This window comes from Accipiter gentilis, chromosome 32, assembly GCF_929443795.1.
Source record: "Accipiter gentilis chromosome 32, bAccGen1.1, whole genome shotgun sequence".
NCBI classification, from domain to species: domain Eukaryota; kingdom Metazoa; phylum Chordata; class Aves; order Accipitriformes; family Accipitridae; genus Astur; species Astur gentilis.
The window spans coordinates 9,805,681-9,828,633 of NC_064911.1; the positions used below are offsets into that span (position 1 = coordinate 9,805,681).

The 22,953-nt window shown below is 41.5% G+C and overlaps 1 protein-coding gene across 7 annotated transcripts in view; it reads left to right on the forward strand.

Moving 5' to 3' along the window:
• AGPAT3 (1-acylglycerol-3-phosphate O-acyltransferase 3) overlaps nucleotides 1-22,953 on the forward strand; it is a 98,054-nt gene that overhangs the window by 48,031 nt on the left and 27,070 nt on the right. The window contains exon 1 of one of the 7 annotated variants that reach the window (XM_049834741.1): nucleotides 5,054-5,453. The exons of 5 other annotated variants lie outside the window; for them this stretch is intronic. The gene's annotated coding sequence lies outside the window, so the exon portion shown is untranslated. Of the gene's footprint in view, nucleotides 1-5,053; nucleotides 5,454-5,923; nucleotides 6,106-22,953 lie in introns of those variants that run through there. One more of the 7 variants, XM_049834744.1, reaches the window with a different exon arrangement.

The following is a 22,953-nucleotide window of genomic DNA, read 5'->3' on the forward strand; positions in this document are numbered from 1 at the left end:
TCAGAAGAAGCTGAACAAATGAAACTGAATTGCAACAACGCTAACCAGTCTGGATTTCTGATCTTTGTTGGCAACATCTTTCAAAGACTGTGTCTTACCGTAGAAGGGTCCCCTGCTCTGCAGAGTTCATAATGGTTTGAATTAACTATATATGCTACAAGAGGCCTATTTAGCACTAGGATGCCAAGGTACCAGGAGATGGAACATCTTAAGAAATGGGGAGAGCTCTAGATGTTTCTCTTCAGGTCTTTCTCTCATGTGGATTTTAAAATAGATGGGCTGTTTGCCGAGTGGCTGCCATTCAGTTTCCCAGCTGAATGGCCAACAACAGCCTGAACTTTAACAACGTACAGACTTCCCACTTCTAAGTTAATTTTTTTGAATGTGTGGGATACAGTATTTGTAAAGTGTTCTGGTTGTAATTTATAAAGATTTCACCATGTGCAAAAGTGCAGCTTTATGTTCAAAATGTGGTCTTGAAATTTGTGTAGAAGTGTTTTTTCTTTTTGTGGTGGTTTGAGGTTTTTTTTCTTGTTGCTCTGGGGATGGGGGAAAGAGGGGTGAGTTCCATTTACACTGAAAAGGTGGTGTGGTGTGTGGCTGCTGCCAGTATTGGTATTCAGCCCAGAAGGGGCTGGTGTGATCTTATCTGAAAATGCAGAACAAAAAACTTTGTCTGGCATGTATTTGTTTTTGCTATCAGTCTACTTGATAGCCTGCTCTATCTTTTTAGAAAGATACCTGCTTTTGTGTATATGCAAAAAGATCTGACCACAAGGTTAATTATGAATTCAGACTGATAACAGCCTTGTGAAATATTTGCCAGTGAAATAATCCAAAAGAAGTATAGCCGTTGTGTTCGGGTAGGACCACGCTGCTCATGGCAGCCGAAGTGACCGGAAGGAGAATAAAAGTTGGATCCCGTACAAGGAAGAAGGGGGGTGATGTGCGTCCCTGCCCTGCTGTACAGCTCTACTTTTCTTGTTTTCTTACCCTTTGGGTTGTGAGTAGCAGACTGCATGAAGCAGCATTGCACTGAACATCCTCCTCCTCCTCTGCAGGATCAAGCTCCCTGGTGCGGTTCAGGCTGCCAATTCAGCCGATGTGAACTGACTTGAGGAACTGGGTTGTGTACCTGTTGGTTTTCCAAGCCACATTTTTCACCTATTATGCCTTCCTGACTGCAGAACAATGAGGTTTTATCTTAAGCTGCCTCGGTGACAGTCAGTCACCCAGCAGAACACTTACTGCTTCTGGTATTACTATTTTTACTTCTCTCCCTGTCTACCCTGTGATGGAGATCGTCCAAACCCAGATATTTCAGAATGGTGGTTTTCGTCTCCCCCCCTCCTCCACGTGGCCCCCACCTCCCTCCTGGGTTGAACCCTGGAAAATTTGCTGGTGAAAACATAAACTTCCTATAAAGAAGTATCTAGAGGAGGTGTCCTTGTCCATGTGACAAATGTCAGTCTGGTGACAGTAGGCTGATTGGTCTTTCTCACTTGCGACAGATCTGTCAAGAAGACTTGGGACTGTAAAGTTACAATTGAGTGGCATATATTCTGCTTCTCTGCTATGTTTTAGAGCAGCCTTTCTCCATTGCTGGTAAGCTGTGAGGAGTTAGCAGTTTGGAGGTATGTTTGTAGGGTGAAATAATGCGGAGGCTCTTCTGGGGAATTTCTGGATTTTGTATAGCAGAGTACTTACAAGGGAAAACTTCCCTGCTGCCTCTTCTCGGTTTTGCAGCTGTGATTCTTACAGCGTGTGGATAGCTCTGGTGTCATCTGGGGCCTTGGCTTTACTGTGTTATTCATTTACTTATTTATTTAATAATAATAATAAATAATTGTATTTATTTAAACTTTTCCATTCTGGCAGTACAGATTGCGATAGCAAATGCTGGAGCCGACGCATGAGGCGTAAGCGAGTGAAGCCGATGTGCTGAGTCTTGCGTCTGTCGCCTGGCCTGCTCTCAGGAAAGGGTAGGAGGGAGGTGGTGGGTTTGCTGCTGGACAGCCCCGAGAGCCTGCCTGCTCCTGCCAGTTTGCTTGCACCAGCGATCATGCGTTACTGTGGATGCAATCATGGAATAAATCATATTGCTCCTCTTTTGCACAAGGAGGAGGTGTTTTATTCCTAAAATTTAAAGCAACTCAGCAATTCTTGACAGACAGACTTTCAATTTTTTTCTCAATTAGTATGCAGTACTTCAAAGAAAAGCTTTGAACTTGGGTAGGGGCTTGTAGGCATGCATATAGTGTTTGCTGAGACTTCATTTAGCAGCAGTCAAAAGCTTCTTGTTCAGCCACAGCACATTTGCATGTTGACAGATATCTCCTGGTTGGCGCTCCGTTTCTTATGTTTGAGGGTTGACTTTTTGCATAATTTTCCATCCAGAAAGCAAAGTGTATCATTCTTCTTAAAACACTTATCTCAGATGATCGCAGATGAGGCTTTTTTGTTTATCCTTTATTTTGCATCCCTGTTTTAGCAAGTAAGGAAACTGTGCCACAAAGCATTTTCCGGATTCACACAATCTATCTAGAAGAAGATGGGTCCCTAGGTTTCACAACTTGGTGTGCAGATGCACTTGCACTGCTGAAATTTCTTTTGTAGTTTATTTTTATCTGAATACAAAGGATGAATTCCCACTTGCCTTGAAAATTTAACCACTTGGAGTGAAGAGGAGCATTTTGTGTAGTCTTAGAGATGAGTAGACACAACTGAGGTTTTTCTTAATCATCAGAGACTAAGATTGGCAACATTATATAATTACATAACATTGATGTATTTTATACAATGCAAGAGACCTATTACTCAAATCATTTTGTACTAATAGGGCTTCTGTTAGATAACTCCTTTTCTGTTTGTTATGTAAGGGCTGGTATTACAGAATCACTGTTTGAATACCAGCACTATAATTTTAGAATTGCTTTTATAATAGAAATACCAAGTAAGCCTTGCTCCAAATATAGGCAATTATTGCAATATCCTAGGGTTTGGGTTTTTTTTTTCCAAATGAGGCCTCTTAATAATTGCTACTTTGGTTTTGTTTTTTATTTACAAAATTTTGAGACTGTCCTGTGCTCAGTCATTCCATTATATGCATTTTCTGTAATGAGTATTGTGCCCTGGAAAAGTATTGATCAGCAGTCCTGGAAACTGGTGATTGAGTTTCACCTACAAAAACAATGCAAGTGCCAGTTTATAGACTCTGCATGTCTGGAACTCTCCTGTCATCTTTGAACTGCATGTATGTTTGTCTCTCAGGTTTAGGGAATTATTTTAATATAATTGAATATAATTTTATTTCTGTAATTGAGAACAGAAGCAATGTGAGCAGTTCCAAAATGAGATTGGGGAACACAATCAGTAAAAATTCCTTTGGAGCCCACAGAAACTGATTATTCCCAAGCAAAGAGTTTAGTTGCATGCTATCTCCTTCACTGACAAAGATGTATTAGTAAGACTTTTATCTGTGCAGTGACTTGAGAAATGTGGTTGAACTACAGGTGAGGTTGGAAAAGGTTTTACAGTTGACCTGGACTTTGTGCAGGATATAAGAGGGCAGGAGGACCTATTGATGTGGTGCACAGAGGGCACCTAAAGTTTTCCTCTAATTCATGAATGTTGTGATGGTTCTGTCCTGGTTGAGAAGTTGGTTTCTACTGGACACTATTCACCACACTTTCTAGAGTGTCATATTTATTTTGTGTGTGCTTTTAAACTCAGAGGCAGTTTCTTAGATTCTTTTTCCACCTAGCTCCGCTGAGCTTCATACCAGATAAAATCTCCTATTTGGCTGTGTTTTTTAAATTCACAGCCTCTTTTTTTCCTTTTTGGCTGAATAGTTCTAAGTATTGCCTGTTTCTTTGATTATAAAAACTTTCTGTTTATTGTATCTTAAGTGTTTTGTACTGTCTCCTTCCACTTTACTGAAATCTCCTAAAATCTCTGTGACTCTACTTACAGGACAGCCAAGGGTTTAAGAGGAGCTAACAGCATGCCGTAGCTTTCTGTAGTGCTGCTGATAAAGTTTCATCAGAAAACGGGAGCATCGGGGACTATGACTACCACTTCAACTTCTCTTTGGCATTTAAGCTAGACTTTTTTTTGTGTTTTGTTTCGTCTTGTTTCTTTTAGAGGCCGAACTCTTACCAGGTGAGGATCAGTTATGCCAGTGTATCTGCACGAAGGGCTGTGTTGGTGTAATGGTAGGTGAATGGGAATCACACTCTTCAGTCCGACTGTTGTGTCCCTGTGCGGACGTGGCCTCAAGTCTCTCTTTATCTGTACCATCCAGATAATGGTGCAGAACAGCCGGATGGGCCCCTGAGCCTTAATCATACCAACGGCACCGTGTTCCTGCCGCCTGGGTAGGATGTAACCGCTGCCACCTTGTTTCTTTCTTCTCTGGGCTCTGGTATCCCATTTTTGTTAACCAAGCCACTGGAGTGTGCCTGCTGTGGCTCAGGCCTCCCGAAAGCCCTTGAATTTGGAGTGAGGGGAAGAGAGAGAAGATACCGTCGTCTTTAGTTGGGTAGAGCTCTCCTCCAAGGCCTGCAGAGAAAGGGGTAAGGGCAGTGGAGTCCCAAGTCCCGCTCCGAGCAAAGCACTCGGGAGTCTGCTCCCTGGCTGGCTTCCAAGTCCCTTTCTTTAGTCTGTGTAGTTCAAAGATGTCCCTTCGTTGCGCCGTGAAGACGAGCAGTCCTTCTGCCCTGCGAGGACTGCACTCTGGATGCAGACCAAACCCTTTCTCTGCTGTGGTGTAGTCTCAAGCCTTATGTTTGCTCTTCATGGAGAAGAGACAAGCTTTGGTGGGACGGGAGGTTCCTTTGTGTTAAAATCTAGATTTTGTTAAAATCTTTTGTCAGCTCTTTAAAAAAAAAAAAAAAAAAGTGTCAAGCAGCAGTGCTGAACGTACATACCTCACCACACGAGCGAATCCAGTTGATTGTAGCCTGGTAATTTGCTGTAAGAAGATTATTGGATTAGAGCAAAAGCTTGGTTTGTCAGCAACACCACCTGACAGTAATATTTCTTGAGAAGTATTACCTATTTTAAATATTAGTTCACTTTTGCCCCAATCATACCTTCATTCTTGAGGTAAGAGGGGCTTTTTTAGTTCAGTGTTTTATGGAGCCACATAACGGAGAGGATACCCAGCTTCTTTTTTCCTGCTGCTGAGCAGTCAGTTTTAGTAGCTGCAGCGCTTCCAGATTTACCTCGATGTGCTTTTGTCATCATAATCCCTCCTCCATGTCAAGACTGATTTGCTTTCCTCGTCAAGACCCACATCGTCCGTTTTTGCGTTTCATTTCTCCTTCTCCTTTTTTTGGTTCTATTGATCAATAACAAATTGGGAAGATGTTGGTAAGCCAGTCGGGTATATGCTTGCTAGCTGGAGTCTGTGCTACGCTCATCGCCCTGGCTTTAGCCTACTACTTGTATTGGTAAGTTGGATTTTGCGCTGCGACTGCAGTGGTGGCTTGTCCTTTAAAATGCTTTCTTGGGGTGGGGTGGGCTGGAGAGTGTGGTGGTCTTTTTGAAGTGCTCTCAAAGGCTGATGTGTGGCTGGGGTAGATACCTTCCCTGATTTGTGCTGGTGCCCTCTTTATTTGTCGTGGGACTTGGTTTTGCTGTTGTTTGAGTTTTTTGTACGTTTTTATTCAGCTGAGAGCATAGTGGCTAAGGATGCCATAGCACACATTGGGTAAGATGGTGATTGTGTCTTTCCAGTTAGTTGCGAGAGCCTTTTTAAACTTCTTTCACTCTTATTTCATGCTCTTGCTTAGCATTCACATGGCTGTCTCTCTTGGCGTGCAACATGGAAATTAGGCTGCGATAGGCTTACAGTGCATTAGGGTGTTTGTGGGACACCTGTGTCTTCAGCGCTTCAAAAGAAATGTTTCAGGCAGGCGCAAATTAAGGACTGGCATGGTTTTTCCCCCCACCAGGAGCTCAGCAGGTTGCTTCCCCTTGGGGGTGAGCTGGTGCTGGGGAGGGTGGTGGCATGGAGCAGTGGGTCCGGGAGCCTGGGCATACTTGGGTTTTTCACCATGCTGCAGGAGCACGTGGCGATGAGCCTGTGTGCGTTTGGGAAAGGTAAGAGCAGTGCAGGGCTGCCCTAGATTTCTGGGCTGGCTTCGTTTCTGTGCGTCTCTACATATGTCCAAGACTTTCAGCCAAAAGAAATCTTGGAACTTCTTAGAGCTGCGTCTGGAGCAAATAGCAACTTTTAGAAACCCAAGTGCAATCTGTTGACTAGTTTTAGTGGAAAAATTACATGTCTCTTCAACTATAAAAGGAAAAGTCTGCTGGAGTTGTAATTAATATGGCTACAACTGGAAAACTTTCCAAGGGGTGTGATGTTGCTGAGAGCAAGTCTCCAGCATAACATGTCGGTTCTTTTGTTTGTTTGTTTTATAAGGCAATGAAGAGACAAATAAATGGGGGGGTGATCTTCTTGGCTTTATTTTTGCCAAGTATTTCCTCCAGGCAGTTATGCCTGTTCTGTTTACAAGCCTACAATCCTCTGTGTGTGTATGCACACACTTCTAATATTAATGAGTTTGTTTATGTTTAAGCTTTACAGTGAATCTCTACAGATATGTAAGCTTTCAGCTATACGGCGTAGCAGCTCAAATTAAGATGTGTGTGATTACTAGCCTCTTTAGTCCTCAAAATGTTCAGGAAAACGGGACATATCTAAGTGACTTTACAGTTTTAATGTTAAAAAAACAGAAAATGTAGAGCTTAAGGATGTTAACAGCTGTCCTGCTAAATGTTCTTTTTAGCAAAGAAAGTACATGTGGTAGGTATATACATGAACACAGTGTAGTTTTTAATTAATACCACATGTCTTGACTCAGTATTGGGGTGTAGTATATGCATCTGATAGCAGTTATGCTTTTGTGTTGATAAAAATATAAATTTGTGTGCATGTTATAGGTGTAGCATATACATCTCTGTTGTCATCCCCCCCCCCCATTTTGTTCACTCTGAAAATTCTTGACTTGAATCCAGGTCAGATCGGGTTTGCAGGAGAGATTACAATTCTGCACACAGCAGGAATTAACTGGTATTAGGTCAGATCCTCTTCTTCAACAACCTCAAGGTTCAGGAGAAAATTAATGACATCATCTGTTTGTTTGTGAAAAGAAAGCTCATTCAAACCTCTCTGATTAGATAGGGATGAGACCTAACACCAGTACCTCAGAGTGGTTTTTTGGCTTTGTTGGTTTGTGGGTTTTTTTCGATTTGTTGATGCTTGAAGAAAGCTGACTTTGATAAATATTCCAGTTTATTAATTTTTTTAATGCAAGTCTGCTCTGTAGGAAGTAACTAGAAAGACTAATTTTCTTTCTTCTTCTTAAATGTGTCAGTTTTGCTGCTGCAATTCCCTTAGAATATCATCAGCCAGAGCTGGGGTGATTAAGATCGGAGATAACCAGTTCAGCGGGGAATCAACTTTGCATATTGAGAGATTAACCTGTTTTTTTCTGTAATTCCATCTGTGATCTTTTGCTTCTCCTTGATTGGAGCACCCTTATTAGCTTGCTGGACAGGATGTATTTTGGTCACATTCTGGGCTAAATTTAGTTTGTACTCTCAAAGGAATTCATCTAAGGAAGTGAAGGATCTTTGTTCTTCTGGGATTTATGTGGTACCCTGCAGGCCTGCGGATGACTCCCTTGCTGCTAGTCTGATGCAGGAACACCACCAACCTCAGAAATGACCTAGGAAATCCAGCGTGCCCCACCCCCCAAAAAAAACCCCAAACCAAAACCCCAAACAAACAAACAAAAAAAACCCAAAAACTCCAACCCCCCAAGAAACAAATGCATTGCTCAGATATGTGAAGGCTGGTGTTCAGGCAGCAATGGAAGACATGCAAGGGACCATCACAGTAACAGTCTTCTGAAGGTACAGGCAACCATATAGCAAATAGTCCAGAAAGCACACATGCATCTGCCCATCTACGTCTCTGCACATAGGCTTGTTTTGCTATCAGGTATGAATGCCTCACAAGATACACTGCAGCAATCCAGTGTATATATGGGTTATATAACCCATAATGCAAAACTAAAGTCCACAGAAATTATAAAAGCATGAGACATCACATTTTCTTCTTTAGTGAGAAGTCGGGAGTTTGTTTGGTTAAAGTCTCCCCACAACATGGGACCCTAAAATTTGTCATTTTTTTACCAATCAACAAATTGCTTAGCACATCAATAATGGAGTTATCATTCTGTGTGTGCTTGTCATCACCTAATATATAGGATAAACTCATAAGAATCCTCCTCTTTAATTTTTTTGTGGTTTTTGATTGACCCATTCCAAGCTTCAAAATGTTTGAAACAAATGCCTTTTCCTTTCTTTTTACCCTGTTGCCAGATCTGTCCTCTTACGTTTCGGCTTCTGGCCACCAAAGGAGCCCAAAATACTAACATGTATTTAGTTTGGTTAATTTGGTATACTTTTTATTAGAACTTAAGGTCATTTAATTCAGTGATCTTACCGTGTTTCTAGCCCTGCCTTGTAGGTTGAGTAATGTGTTGAAGCATCTGAACTTGCCATGAATGTTTTGATTTCATTAATGCACTTCTCTGAGTTAAGAGCAAAATAATTCAGATCACAAAGTTTTGGCTACTGTTGTATTTTGTACTGCAATAGATTAGCATTTTTTGAGAAAGATTGAGAGAGGGGAGGCCTGTGCTAGACTTGCATGTATATTCAAGCAGTTTCAATGAGCTGCGTAATTTCACTGCCCATTTATTTTATTTGCTTATTGACTGTAATTGTGCTTTGCTCTCTTGGTTTCAGGTGTTTGAAGCAATAGTTTAGCACATCATCTTTAATGATGTCTATCTTCATCTTCACTTGGATTTTATTAGTATTTCCCATCATTGTATTCTTGGAGTGAAAGTATTGTCTGTTATTTTAGGCAGAATAACCTGGAGGTTCCTAATTTGTACTTGCTGGAGGGGTGATTTGCACAAAGCGAGGGCAGGTTGTTTCCATGTTGGTGGGGAGCCTGTCTTTGCGGGCTCTGGGGATGGTTAAGCACTCTGGGAAGTGCTACAGTGTAAATGCTAAACTGGTCAAACATGAGCTTTAAGCCCTGCTGCTGTCAAGTTAGTGCTCGGTTTGTGTTTTTCTTCAGAGAGTAGCGCAGCAAAAGACTGCATAGTGACTGCCTATTAAAATATTGTTTTAAAGAGAGATTGACTTCTGAGGGAGATAAATAAGCAAAAACAAGTAGCCAGGTCATCTGTTAGTACTTCTGCACCAGTTCCCCAGCCCTGAGGGGAACAGCAGAGGGGATGAAGAGCATGGCTCTGCTGGTGGGCCCTGCCATCCCTGCTGGCTGAAGGGGAGAGAGGGCCCCCTCACGGGTTAGGGGCTCTTGGGATGGAGATTTAAAAAATGTATGCCTTGTCTATACTTAGTATATTACTCATATGTCTAAATGCTAGTCCACTTCACTGATGTTTTTTTCAAAATGGCGGGGGAGAGGAGCATTATGCATTGGCTGGCACGTTCTTTGTCAGGCCTGCGGTGCGCAACTGTCTGCGCCACCATTAAGGGAGGCTGAGGAAGAGCAGGCCCGAGCCTGGTGGAGGAGCAGTTCAGTTTTCCGGGTGCATCTGTACAGATTTATCACTCGACACACAAAGCATGACATGATATATTTCTATATAACGTCTGTTATCTGTGGATAATGTGCCCATAATCTATGGGCTTGCTGTGCTTGAAATATGCCACGTTTGTGTGAAAGACACTGTATGCTTTGCTGCTTTATTTACGCAGCTTAAACTGAAGCACTGAGAAGATAGGTGTCCTACATTGACTGGGTAGTTGTCTATGAGATAAGTGCCTGGAGATTAAAACAGCCAGTATCTTCCTAACACACCCGTAGCACCAATCCATGCAATTTTAAGAGCATAGAGTATTCAAATAAATCAGGAGTTTTCAGCGAAGTTGAAGCTTTGATCAGTGTTCTCAATGTTGATTTCAAAGGGTTGTTCCTGTGCTGTGGCTGCTGCTCGTCGATCTGCAAACGTGGAAGTCTTGAATATCTTAAAAACTCATTACCCAAAGAATTTCGTGACCATGCCCATGTACATAAACCATGAGTTTATCCAGGCTAACACAGAATTGCTCTGTATTTAAATTTGGTGACTCGAAGAGGTGGAGCTTGGCAGATTTTCAGCCTGCTTCACTATGGAAATAAAACTTAATGTTTTGCTGTTCAAATGCATTTTATCTGTGTCCCTCTCCTCAGCCATATGTTTTGAACGCATTGAGGGGTTTCCAGCCATGCTTGGCTGGCAGGTGGCAGCAACGGTGTCTCCAAAATAACTGGAATCCTACAAGTTTCATGGAGGTAGCTGGGGAGAGGAGAAAGGGGCTGTTAAGAGCCTCACCTTAGGGAAATGTTATGACATAAAGTTGAGTTTTCTTTGATAGCCAAGTTTCTAGAAAGATGTGAGCTTATAAAAGTGTCAGTCAACACTGAAATACAAGTTTGTAGGGAACCAGGCTTTTGGAACTACTTGTTAAATTACTTTCTTCAGCTGGCTGCTTTCTCACGATGAGTATCTGGTTACTCAAGCTCTTCTCTGCAACCAGAGCAATTGTTAAGCATTAACTACATGAAGATTCCTATATATTGGTCAGAGTTGGAGCATAGGAAAAACATGAGATATTAAAGGCTGGAGGAGAGCCTGGAAGAACAGCTGTCAACACTGCATAGATTGCTTTTTACTCTTGAACACAGAGTTGACCTCAGGGACTTTGCTGATCATGCCCATTGCAGTGGTTGCTCTGCCGCAGACCTCTAGTCTGGAGAAGCAGGCACTGTTCCTGTTTCGCTGGGGATGTGAAACATGCTGTTCCCCAGGCACTTGGTCCCCAGTGGCTGATCTGGATGCCCTTTGCAAACAAATGATGTCAGTCTGTGACATGAAACAGTTGTCTCTTAACACTCTGAAATTTGGAAGATACAGTGAGAGACCCATCATTTTAATGCTAGCGAATAGGTTAAGAGTAGTAAAACAAGTGCTCTAAGGAATACTTAAACTTGCATCTGTCTTAAGAAGGATGAATTTGCTTTAAATCAAATCTTAGATCTGCAGAGGTGGTAGAGGAAAAAATGAATCTGTGCTTGAGTTACCTGATGGGACATGTCTACACTGTAGCTGTGATGTGATTAGTTTTAAAGGAGGGGTGAAATGCTTGTAAGAGTAGCCATGGCAACATAAAGCTCACTGTGGGCTGCAAAAACTGCCTGGGAAGTGGAGTGAAAACTTGGGCAGTTTGGACTTCATTATTATTGCTCAAAGTGCATTGCCTGCCTTCCTGTAGAGCTCACTTGATGATATTTCAAGGAGGAAAGAGGTCTCAGAATGGTTTCCCATGGTCAAATATGAGGTCTCAGCATCCTTTTTTTCTATGGAGATTGTAATTGTGGGCTTGTAAGTTTACAGGCATTCATTATAAAAATAATTTTTTAAAAAAGAATATAGTTGGGTGGGACTTCTGGAGAGTGCTGTCTGAGTTTGAGGAGGCTTTCAGCAGGGTTTTGTTCAGTTGGGTTTTGAAAATGTCCGAGGATGGAGTTTCCTCAGCCTCTCTGGACAACTCATTCCAGTGCTGAACCACTACTTGTATGTTGTTAATACAGCTAGCAGCAGTACAAATCAGTGTTATCTTTTAATGTCTGGAAAGAGAGAAAGGAAGCCTTGGTAAGGAGCGGGCTTTGCTGTTAATTCCTTTCGGAAGAAGTTTTGGGAATGTGAAGGGCTGTTGTTAGTGAGAAGTTTTTGATCTTCCCAACATCTGTGTTTGGGCTCTTTCAGTTTAGACCCTTGTGAGCTGTCGCTGGGGGAGTGTGTGCGCTGGCAGGACTTGGGCCCCTAATACAGAGAGTATGTCTGTGATGGCTGTCCTGTACATGCCCGATGTGACGACTGCGGCGTGGATCCAGTACTGTCTCCCTTTGCACTGCTTGTGTTCAGGTAGTGCAGCCAGACAGATGGTGAATGGGTGAGAGAAGCTGTGTCAGTGGTTGGGCTTTGTGACGTGACGTCCCAAGATGACTTCATACATATCCAAAATTTTTGGAACTGAGATGCCTTCTTATTAGTCCATGTCCAAAGGAGACCAATAGGTCACCTTTTCTGGAGTCTGCTTCTTGAGAGAGGCCAGTTGACAATGCAAAGCAAAATCTGAAGTTTGGTGACCTTGAAACCAAAGCTCATGGGTTTGCTTTGTTGGCAGCCTTTTTGCCTGGAAAGGACAGAATCAAACCATATGCAGGTGTCCACAGTTTGGCCTTGTCTATGTGAAGAACTGATCTCTCATCCTGCATTAGGAGTCTGCCAGGGAAATAGATGCTATCAGCAGCTGGGGTTGCTCTCCTTCTCCCGCTTGTCCTATAGTCTGAAATATATGTTCATCAGTAATTGGTCAAAGATGATCTCCCCCACATCACTGTCATGCATGTATTCTGTTTGCTTTTGCACAATCCAATTTATTTATAAAACTAGAAGCTGAAAGCAAAATTTCAAGATGTGTAGCAAAGATCATAAAGTGCTCGCAGGAACTGTCATCCAGGGAAACATTGAGGAGACAATTGGCTGTGTATACTGGGAGTAGGTAAGATGACAAAAATACCGTCAGAGTGTAGATATCAAGAATGCATTAACACAGAGGAGAGGGAGAAGCTTTGCAGAGAAAACTAACTAGAAATGATAGTATGAAGTGAAATGTCAGAAAAAAATGTTGTACTTAAAATATAATAGCCCTTGTGCAAAATTTTTTTAGCAGAGAACACAACTGAGGAAGTGACTTGTAATGACAGAAGATTGATGGGAACTTGAGTTCTTGGGAACTTACTGTAAAAATAAAACTCACAAACCATTAGGGTACTATTTTATATCTTGTGTTCAGGAATAGCATCAAATGCACTTTACTAAATAGACCATCTTTCTACTTGGTACACATATTGCTATGGTGAGGAGAGAATTAAAAACAACTTCTGTTGTTCTCAAGAGATCAATAATAGAAGCTACACTGCTGAAAATAGACATTTACGTGGAGAAGAGACAAGATAAGTCAGGGATATTTTAGGTTTACTATCCTCTTGATGTGTCTGAGAAATTTTTGGATTGACCAGCGGTTGCCTTACTCATCCACTGGGAACAGATCTGATGGAAGGAAGTTGATGCATGGGGCAGAGCTGAAGAGAGCTGCACCGGTGTGACGAGCGTGTGCATGTGGATGCAGCTTCCTTCCTGCACCTAGCGAGTTAGGAAACAAATAGCCCTGTTCAGAGTTTTTTCTGGCAATTAGTAAGCTCCTCCTGCCTGATTAAATCAAACTGTTCTAGTGGTGACATCAACTATGTCTCTGCGACATGGTAGTAGCTAGCTATCAAATTGATGTCAAATTGATGTCAGAACACCAGATTGTCATTTACTCTGTGGATTCAGCAAGTAGGGGGAAAATTAAAGTGATGAGGATTTCTTCTGACATATAAATAACTCCTGTAGTTGCATGTAGCGAGGGGTGGGAAATAATGTACTAAATATACTGGCATGGAGGTGGAAAGTGATGGATGGAAGACTTGTTCTCATCATGAATTCAAACCTACAGGTGGCAGGGGGGAGCATGGTCTGGTGGTGATGTCTGCTCCCCTGTGATGCTTTGTTCCTGTACTCCACCTTAGTCTCTCAGCTCTTGAAACTATCTACATTTCAAGGCTGCCATGTTCCCCTTCCTCTTTGCTACCTGAGCGCTTGTGAATCAGATTTGGGCATCCTCCCTGCTCTTGGCTCCATAGGGATGCAGGGACAGTGCCGTTTTGAGGGAGGTTTGTGCTTGCCCTGTGCAGTTCTTGGACTGAACTTGCTGTTGACCTCAGTAGTGGCGGTCCCATGTGTCAAGTTTTCTGTTTTGCAGTTGCATGGCTCACTTTGGAAAATCTCCCTCCATTCAAGGGAGTGACTCCAAGGGACAGCTGGGAGCTGTGCACTTTTGTCATTGAGGAAACAGTACACTGATCTGGAAACAGGTGACGTTTTCCAAATGATGCCTTGTTATACAATATTTAACTTGTACTTCTTTAGACCCTTTGCTGTTCTCTGAAGAGTGCTGGATTACTGGTGGTATGAAATTTATTTGGGCTATCTAGAAAAAAAATTCCCAATATTTTAAAGAAGTCATTGCGGCTAATTACTTTGTTATTTGCCACTTCAACTAGCTGGCTAGTGCTCCGGCCACTTGCTGTTGGCTAACCTCTCTCTTCAATGAGGGTGGAGGCACTCTGAAATTTTCAGCAACTTAGGAGCTGTACAGATCAGAGCAGGTGATTCAGGAAAGGGTGCTCCAGAAGATCTTCTGTCAAATTGTAAATCCCTGCATTGAAATATAGAAATACTAAAGTCTCTCGCTGAAATAGCTGTATTTTAACCTGTCTTTTTTTTTTTTCAAACACACACCCCCCCCCCTTTTTTAACGTAATTAAACTTCAGAATTTGGGACCTAATGAGAGACTTAATTACCAGATACAAAGCAGATGTTAATCTCAAGTCAGAAAGTAGGAGTCAGGATGATGACAAACTAAGTGTGTTACTCTTTAAATATTTGTTAGTGTTCTTCCTTTAGCGTTCATTTAATGCTGAAAAAGTGCCCCTGTCAGCATTTAGACATAAATCTGACCAAATCCTGTTTTGTGGTACCAGTTGTAATTGTAGTAGCTTCAGATTTTTGTGTTCATAAAAATGCATTTTCACCTGTGCAGGCAAACTATCTGGCTTAGTAACTTCAGAAAGAATGAAAAGCTTTGGAGGGATATTGAATTACTCTGAAAATCCACTCTGGACAGTATTCTTCTCGCTAAAAAGAGTAGCTACAGCCAGAATGTGTTCACTTCCAGAACAGAAGTCTACTATAAGGGAAAAAAACCCAAGACATAAGTACCAGGGAAAGTCTGGCCCCATTTAAAATTCAGAGACCTCATTTTCTCCCACCTGTTTATTATTCAGAGATTGCAAGAGGCTCTTTCCTTTCTCAACTCCCAGTTGGGTTTTTAACTTTGAATGGACTAGTTGAAATGAAGAAAATAATCTCACTACACCTGCTAGCTCTATTGAAACCAGAAGTAATTAAGGCAAAAAGTCTTTCTTTGCAAGAGGAATTGAAGATGCTTACATTTGAGGAGAAAATGTCAGTATTGGCATTTGCTCAATGGGAAAGACTGAAAATAATAGAGCTGCTAGATGCAGAATGTGATTTCCTGGTTAAATCTTGACTTGACCTCCAGTCAGGTGGGGCAAAAGTCCTGAGCTCTTCAAAATAATAAAAATGCCCTTTTTTCAGCTATATTGAGAGGAACTCACTGAGGCAACTTACACCTTCAGCTGTTTCTGTGGTTAATTACATGTTTGCAATAGATTATATAGCCAGTTTTGGTCTCGGTCATCCTTCATCTTTTTAAGCAACTGGAGTGTGTTTCATTTTTGTAAGGTTTTTTTGTTTGCTTGGTGGTTTGTTTTATAATCAAACTAAAAACCTGGGTTGTATTTCTGTCTCACAATACGTACTTATATTGTTGGGTTTGCCCACCTGGGAAGAATTACTTCTTTTTGTCTGTCCTTTTTGAAAAGAGTATATATAAAAAGTTCATTTTATTTTTTTTATTACTCTGTATTGGTTAATCTATGCTTTAGTGCAACAGGAAGAATTCAGCTGGCATCAATTAGTTTTGTGGAGAGGGAAGAGATTTGATATTCTTGCCACATTGCCTGAAAAAAAGGAAGATTCATGCTTCTGTCAAAATGCAGATTTTATCACAGATTTGTGGGATCACAGATCCTGTGTAGCAATTGCATAAGTGTGTAAACTGCAGTGGGATGGAATAAATAATGAGTTGACTCGAGAAGAACTGTGATTATGGCCACCCCAGCCTTTTGACATTACTTGTAAATTGTGAAGCCTCCTGGCTTCCACTTCCCACCTTTTCTCTGATTATAATACTAATTTCTACAGACCATTTCTTTCCAAATACTAGCATAACTACTGGGTTAAAATAAAATTCTCTCAGGCCTACAACTGCTGTCCTGGAAACTGCTGGTATGTCCTGTGTATGTTTTTTTAATATATATATATAATTTATCATATATATAATTATATAAGTTATAGTCATATATTTATATGTGATTATATATAATTTATATATATATAATTCATATTTTTATATATGTATGTATATAAGCAAAGTGATTTTCATAACCATGCCTATGTGGAATTTTACCCTACCATACTGAGACCTGCTGGTAGCTGAGGAGTGTTGTTTATGGGTGTCAGTACGATACTAACCCACCAAATCTACAAGACCTCCAGAGCATCCACAGCGTGAACTGTAAACCTGGCTAAAACAGGTCATCCCCTCCACCCCCCCTCCTTCCAGGGAGAAACATGTAGCTTCCTGCTCCCCTGCCCAGAGGTTTGGAGTCCTCTGTCATGGAGAAAACAGAGATTTTCCAGCCCTGGCTGCAGGAGTGGGCATGTGTGTTTTTGGCCACTTAATCCTGCTGCTGCATAGTGGAGAAGTACTTTTAATCCTTTCCTTTCTGTGAGAGAGGAAGGTTTCTCAGCTACTCCTGAGGCTTAAGGAAGAGGTGGCGATGGGGGAATTAGAGCAGATCCCTATGGACAGTTGTAGGCTGTTGACCTACTCTGTCCACCCCCAACTTTAGCCAGCTGAGGCCCAGAAACCTTCAAGCCATATCACTGTGGCACTAGACACAAACTGGTAAGTCACGACTTAGGCAAGTTCACCTGGCAGCAGCAGAGAGCATGAGCAATACAAGCAGGCAGGTGCCTGTGGGGATGTGCTTTACATCTACAGCATCCTGAAGCTGTGTGTTGTCATTAAGGAAGAGATTTCCCATGCCTGCAGTGTAACTTTGGAGCAAGTCAGAAGCATGCAGATGCTGTGGTTATTACAGGTTTGTTGGCTTGTTTTTCATGATGAGCATTCAAAACTGATTAAATGTCTTGTGCTTGGTGGCAGTTTTGTTCATTGCAAGTGCAGTGGTTAAATGATGTGTGATACCTGCCAGACTATGCAGTAAGCTCTGTCTAACTGTTAGCTCTCACAGGTATCTGTTCCCTTGTGTACAGGGGTAGAGAGATGCACAATGTTTACCGAAGGTGCCACTGATAGTCCTTTCTTCGATGTCATTGACAAGTGAAAAAAAAGAGAAGGGAGCATTTAGCACCAAGAGTATCCCAGTACTACCTGGCAAGTATCATGTCCTAGTATTGCCTATCATCTGCTGCACTTGAAATTGGGCATGACACCCTGCTGTTGCACTCAGAGTGAAATTGCAGAGAGCAGTTAGCAGGACAGAAAATACTTGGCTGTCCTTTAGAGAATTGGAGTGGACCTGTTCGACCTGCTGGAGTGTGCCAAGTTGTCCAAGAGCTTCTCCCAGGCTGCTTTTGCTCTCAAAACCTGTGCAAGCTGGAAACTTGACAGCATTTTTCAGAATTTGAGGTTGGTGTACAAACTGAATACCAGATGGGCAGGCAATGGATGCCTGTAATGCCGTACACAATGGTTGAATGGCATAAATCCACTGTGACACGCAGCAGGAATCTTGCACAGGCCTGGGAAGTTGCTGGCATGTGTAACAAAAAGAGGAGAGTATAACATGAGGGAAGCAATAGGGAACTGGAGAGCTAGCAAGGATTAGCATCCTGCTTCTTCCTGAAGGAGTTTTATCTAAAGTAGCAAAGGGGGGTGAATAGCTGCCCCCAAGCAAACAAAAAGGGCCAGGGGGAGGTTTAAAAGTTCCCAAGATAAGGAGTAAGACTGGCAGAAGGTGTTTGACAGCCATTTCTGAGTGAGTCACGCTTAACTGTCTGTCTGGAGCCACAAGGAATTTGCAAAACTGGATAATTGTTCCTATTTATTTCTTAAAATATATGGAATATGACAGTGTTCTAGCTCATGCGTTTCAGCATAAAATGGCTTGCTGTGGGCTGGTATTTTCCCCTGGTTTTATCCCTTTTTCTTTTAAATTGCAGTCTTGCTTATCTTCTCCCTCTCTGTGTAAGAGCCGGGTCCATTCCTGCTGTGTCTTGCTGTGCCAACAGACCGGTGGGAGCATCGCTCCCCCTTGCCCTGGGTCAACGGCTTGTGTCTCTGTGTGGCTGCAGCAGGGAGGTTGACTTCTGTAGTACTGCAAAGAAAGGCAAACATGCAGCCCTGTATAGCCCCCAAGAAGAGCATTCAGCACTGGGAAGGGGTGTGGGACCCCCGTTGCGCTCTTGGGTTACTAGCACCCTTTAACGGGGAAGCTGGTTCATTAAAACCTGCGTGTTAACTTGCAGTTTAGCTTAGCTCTGCTGCAGCAAGGCTTACTCAAGTGCAATTTCTTTTTGGTTTAGGAGACCAGAATTGAAAAGCTCTTATTTTTTGCCCCTAACTGGTGAATTTTCTGGTTTCTTCCGTTAGTAGAAAGGGGGAGTAATGTGTGTCTACCTGCCTTTGGTTTTCAAAATGAGGCTAATTGTATGCCGTGTAGAACAAGATAAGTTACGGGCTGGGTTTTTTTTTCTCTTGATAGCAAGCAGGTCAAAGAAGGAACTTGAGCTCAAACGCTTGCAGTTCGGTAAATCTTTGTAATCAGTAATATTCAAGTTTAGGACAAGGTTTATGAAGGCTGAGTTCTACAAAGGCTTTCCCAAGTTTCTGTAAATATGCATGTACCTGCAAAACCCATCTGTATCTATAAGAAATGAGCCAAATTTGCAAATTATTATCTAATCTAAATTTAAAATGAATTAAGGTTTTGTAATTATAGCTTTAGGAAGAATTAACTTTATGTGTTGCTTATACTTAAGCAGAAGTGCCAGACTGCAGACCGAACGATGACAAATAGTGTGCATGTATAGAAGGGATAAACAGCATGCAAACACCTACAAGCAGTTGTAAATGACATACTGTAATAGAAACTATCCTAAGTTTACTAAACCATAAGGCAATGTTTGTCTTCCTGAGATAAAAACAAGTTACACGCATGTACAACCAGGTTTTGAAATAGTGGGACTCGTCACTAGAAAGCTCAACAGAGAATCCTGCAGTGTCTTGCAAGTATGGTCAGGCTGTTCTACAGAAAAAAATTCTATCAGCCTAGTTCAGTGATATTCAGCCATGACATCAAAGTTTTCTGGGCTGTTTTTACCCAGTGAACTTGCAACAGAATCCCTCTAGTTTTCCTGCTGTGAACAGAAAATCCTTATGAAAATACCATTGTTTTCTTTGTTGATAAAGAGATGCTTGCAGGGAGAGAGGTTTCTTAACCAGTTCTGCTTTCTTGTGTAGGTTGCCTTTCAGCTACCAGATTTCTAAGCAAGTCAGGATTCATTTCAGTTATCTGATCCATTTGTTTAAATAGAAGCTGAGTTAACTGAATGTGTATGCTGAGAAGAAATTGAATTTGTGCACACTTGCTCTCCTTTTTTTTTTTTTTTTGTATGTGCTGAGTATGATAAAAGGAAATGGTTGAAATCAAATTTGGGAAATAGCCATTTTAATATTGCTTGTGTTTTCAGCTGTAATATTGTAGCAACAAGTTAGAAAAATGTAATTTCATCTCTAGCAGAGGCATAAGCACAGTCCTCTCTGCAGCTGGGGAGGAGGCTTAATTATGTCAGTAACACTTCATTTGGGGCAGGGAAGAGGGAAAACTGCCCCTTAAGTGCAGTGATATGTAGTATCAAGAGCTGTTTTATCCCCTTCTGGTTCCATCGAGTTGTTTGCATATTCTGTGGTCTTCTATCTACAAAATACGAGTTAAACAACTGGTTATCTTGGATTGTTTTTTTGTTTTTTTTTGTGGTTTGTTTTTTTTTTCAGAGCAACCCATAGCTTGATAGGAAGCTGCTGCACATTTTAAAACTAGGAAGGAGCTCTGAGGCTGAAGTCCCGGTAGGACATGGACCTCTTACGGATATTCTCCACAGGGCAGGGGGGTGTTGCAGTGGCAGGAGGTGCTCTGAGCATGTAAACGGCTCCCCACAGTGGGGCCATACCCTAGCACGGCATTTGCGGTGTGAAGGGATGACTTTCTGTGGTCATTCCCCAAAGGGGCTTGCTGGTGCACAAAAACTATTCACGTGTGCATTTTATTTTGTAGCCTTCTCTCTCCTAAAGCTTAATTGGTAAACTTACAGTCTTGTAATAATAAAATTAAAGATTTTTAAAGAGTGGAGGAGGCATGAACAGGGACTAGTGTTTCTGTTAAGGATGTGTGTTCCTCATGTGGTTGTCATTGTTCTGAGTGACCATCACATCATGCCTAGAATTAACACCTACACTTTACCTATGGCAGAAGAAAATCAAATAATTTCTTCAGGACCTCTCATTCTCCATGCCTATTAAATGACAATGAATGTCAGAGAAATATGCACACCTTTTTTTTTTTTTTTTTTTTTTTTTTTTGCTTGACGTATTGGCATCTCATTAGGATGGTAAGTCAAGCAAAAGGCTTTCTATTTGATGGAAATAGACTAATCTCATAAAAAATCTCTACAGATACTGAGCCAAACCTATTGACACTAGTGGAAGTTTCTATGATTTAATGGGCTTTAGATTAAGACCAAAATAATGAATATTATTTCAGACAGATAGCAGTGATAATCTTTTACTCTTGAACTTTTCTAGAAACTGGCTGTGGTGCTGTTTCAAAGCCAAGATTGATAAAATTTCAAGGAATAAGTTCTCATCTAATTCCATGATGGTAACTCAGTAACACTTTTTTTTTTTTTCTTTTTGAGATGATATTTCTAGTTCTCACACCTCAGAAACATATTTGCATCTTTGTGACCTCGGTTTGGCTTAAGGTCCTCTTCCATACACTTCAATTTTAGAAATTCATGACAAGCAGGATTTTTAATGAACTTTTGAATCAGCCTTGCATTTCACTGAGAGATGTGCAGACAAATTAGAATCATAAGATGGTTTGGGTTGGAAGGGACCTTAAAGATCATCTAGTTCCAACCCTCCTGCCATGGGCAGGGACACCTTCCACCAGACCAGGTTGCTCCAAGCCCCATCCAACCTGGCCTTGAACACTGCCAGGGATGGGGCATCCACAGCCTCTCTGGGCAACCTGTTCCAGCACCTCACCACCCTCACAGTGCAGTGAAGAAGACCTATATTGTGTGAGAAACTAAGAAAATCTTCCTGTCATGCTTAGGTTTAAAAGGTTAAGTCTGTAGTAGAGAGTTTGTAATGCTGTATGGGATGTGATTGAATAGTTGTCTATTCTTACAGCATATCTGGAGAATCCTTAGTACACACTGTTCAAATGGATACCAAAACTGTTGTTACATCTCATTTCCTTTCATTTGCTTATTAGCTATACTGACTCACTGCTGTCGATCTAAGCTATGTTTTCTAGCTTACTTTGACAGCTGTGGTTGCCAGTGGTTCTTCTAAACGTATGTTTCTAAAATAAATCAGGGCTGAGTAGAGACTGCTTTCAGTGGTGCCATGGCAGAGTGGGCAGGACCCTCAGGTTGCTTTTTTGTGAAGTCTGGGGCAATGCCTTAGGTAAATACTCTTTCTGTTGGTTTAGAATGGCTTCTGCATCACATGGGTCAGGCTCCCAAACTCCTCATCCTAGAAAGAGATGCGGTACAGTGCAGGAAGTAGAAGACCATCAATTACCTACTTTCTTCCTGAATATTTTCCTATATCGGGTATTTGCTATGAATATATCATTGCACTTTTAAAAGCTAGATAGCCACTGCACTTTTGTCTTTTAGCTAGAAAACTATTGCATATTCTGCAAGGAAAAAATATTTCTTAGAGCTAACTGAGGTAATTACTTATAAGCATTGAATGTAACTCAAGATGATCAACGTATTTTGTGTGGTATGTCCCAGAAATATCCAGGAAAAGAATCCACTGCTTCTGTGGCAATGCAGTACTTCTGAGGGATGCTAGAATGACCAGACTGCAACCTGTACTTTTACCCATGAAATAGGTATAGGCAGCGGCATTGAAAGCTTTCCCTCATGTCTCTGCCTCGACGGTTGGGTAGCTGGTTAGTATTCTTGGGTTTTCTGATTTTGTAAGGGGAGGTGAGGGAAAAGACGTTTATGCTAGTGACTTTCATAGGTGGTTTTAAAAGAGAAGTAGCCTGAGTTGGGTCATCAGAGGAATCTGGAGGGTAGAAAGTATAGAGAACAGGCGTTTTCTTCAGCTTCTGGCTGCTGCTGTTTGTACCTGTTCTCCTCGTACACATGAAGCAGGTCATGAAACAGATAGTTCTCACTTTGAATAAGAAATAGTTTTTAATTTTCCTTGTGTGTTTTTGATGAGCAGAGTTTGTAGAATTCTGAAAAACAGTGAGGAAACTCTGGTGAGACATGGCCAACAAAATGCCTTTTTACACTGCTTCTAACTTGCAACTTTATTAGCCTTTCTTTATAGACAGGGTTTGCCAAGTTTATACAGACATCAAGGAGATTTACAAAGCTTAATCTGAAAAATATGGTATATCAGAATATGATGGTAAAAGGTAGAATTCAGTATCGTAAGGATTTCACTCAATTCCTCAACTAGCAAAAATGTTAAGAGGTAGGTGAAATACCAGAATTCAGGGTGGGGGCAACACATTCAGAGCAAAAGATGTCTGTAGTTAGTTTCATAAGTGGAGATAAATATGGTACAGTAGGGCAGAAGCAGCTGGAAAATGGCAGTGGCATGTTCAGAAAAACTGAAGGCAAAAGACTAGAGATGCAAGTACTGGCTGCTGCAGTTTTTGCTGTTCTCAAATACATTAATTCTCACTGGGTTGGAATATTAGAATCAGTGGACCAATTTCTAATTTCATACTGAAATTCATGCAAACCTCGTGAAGTTCA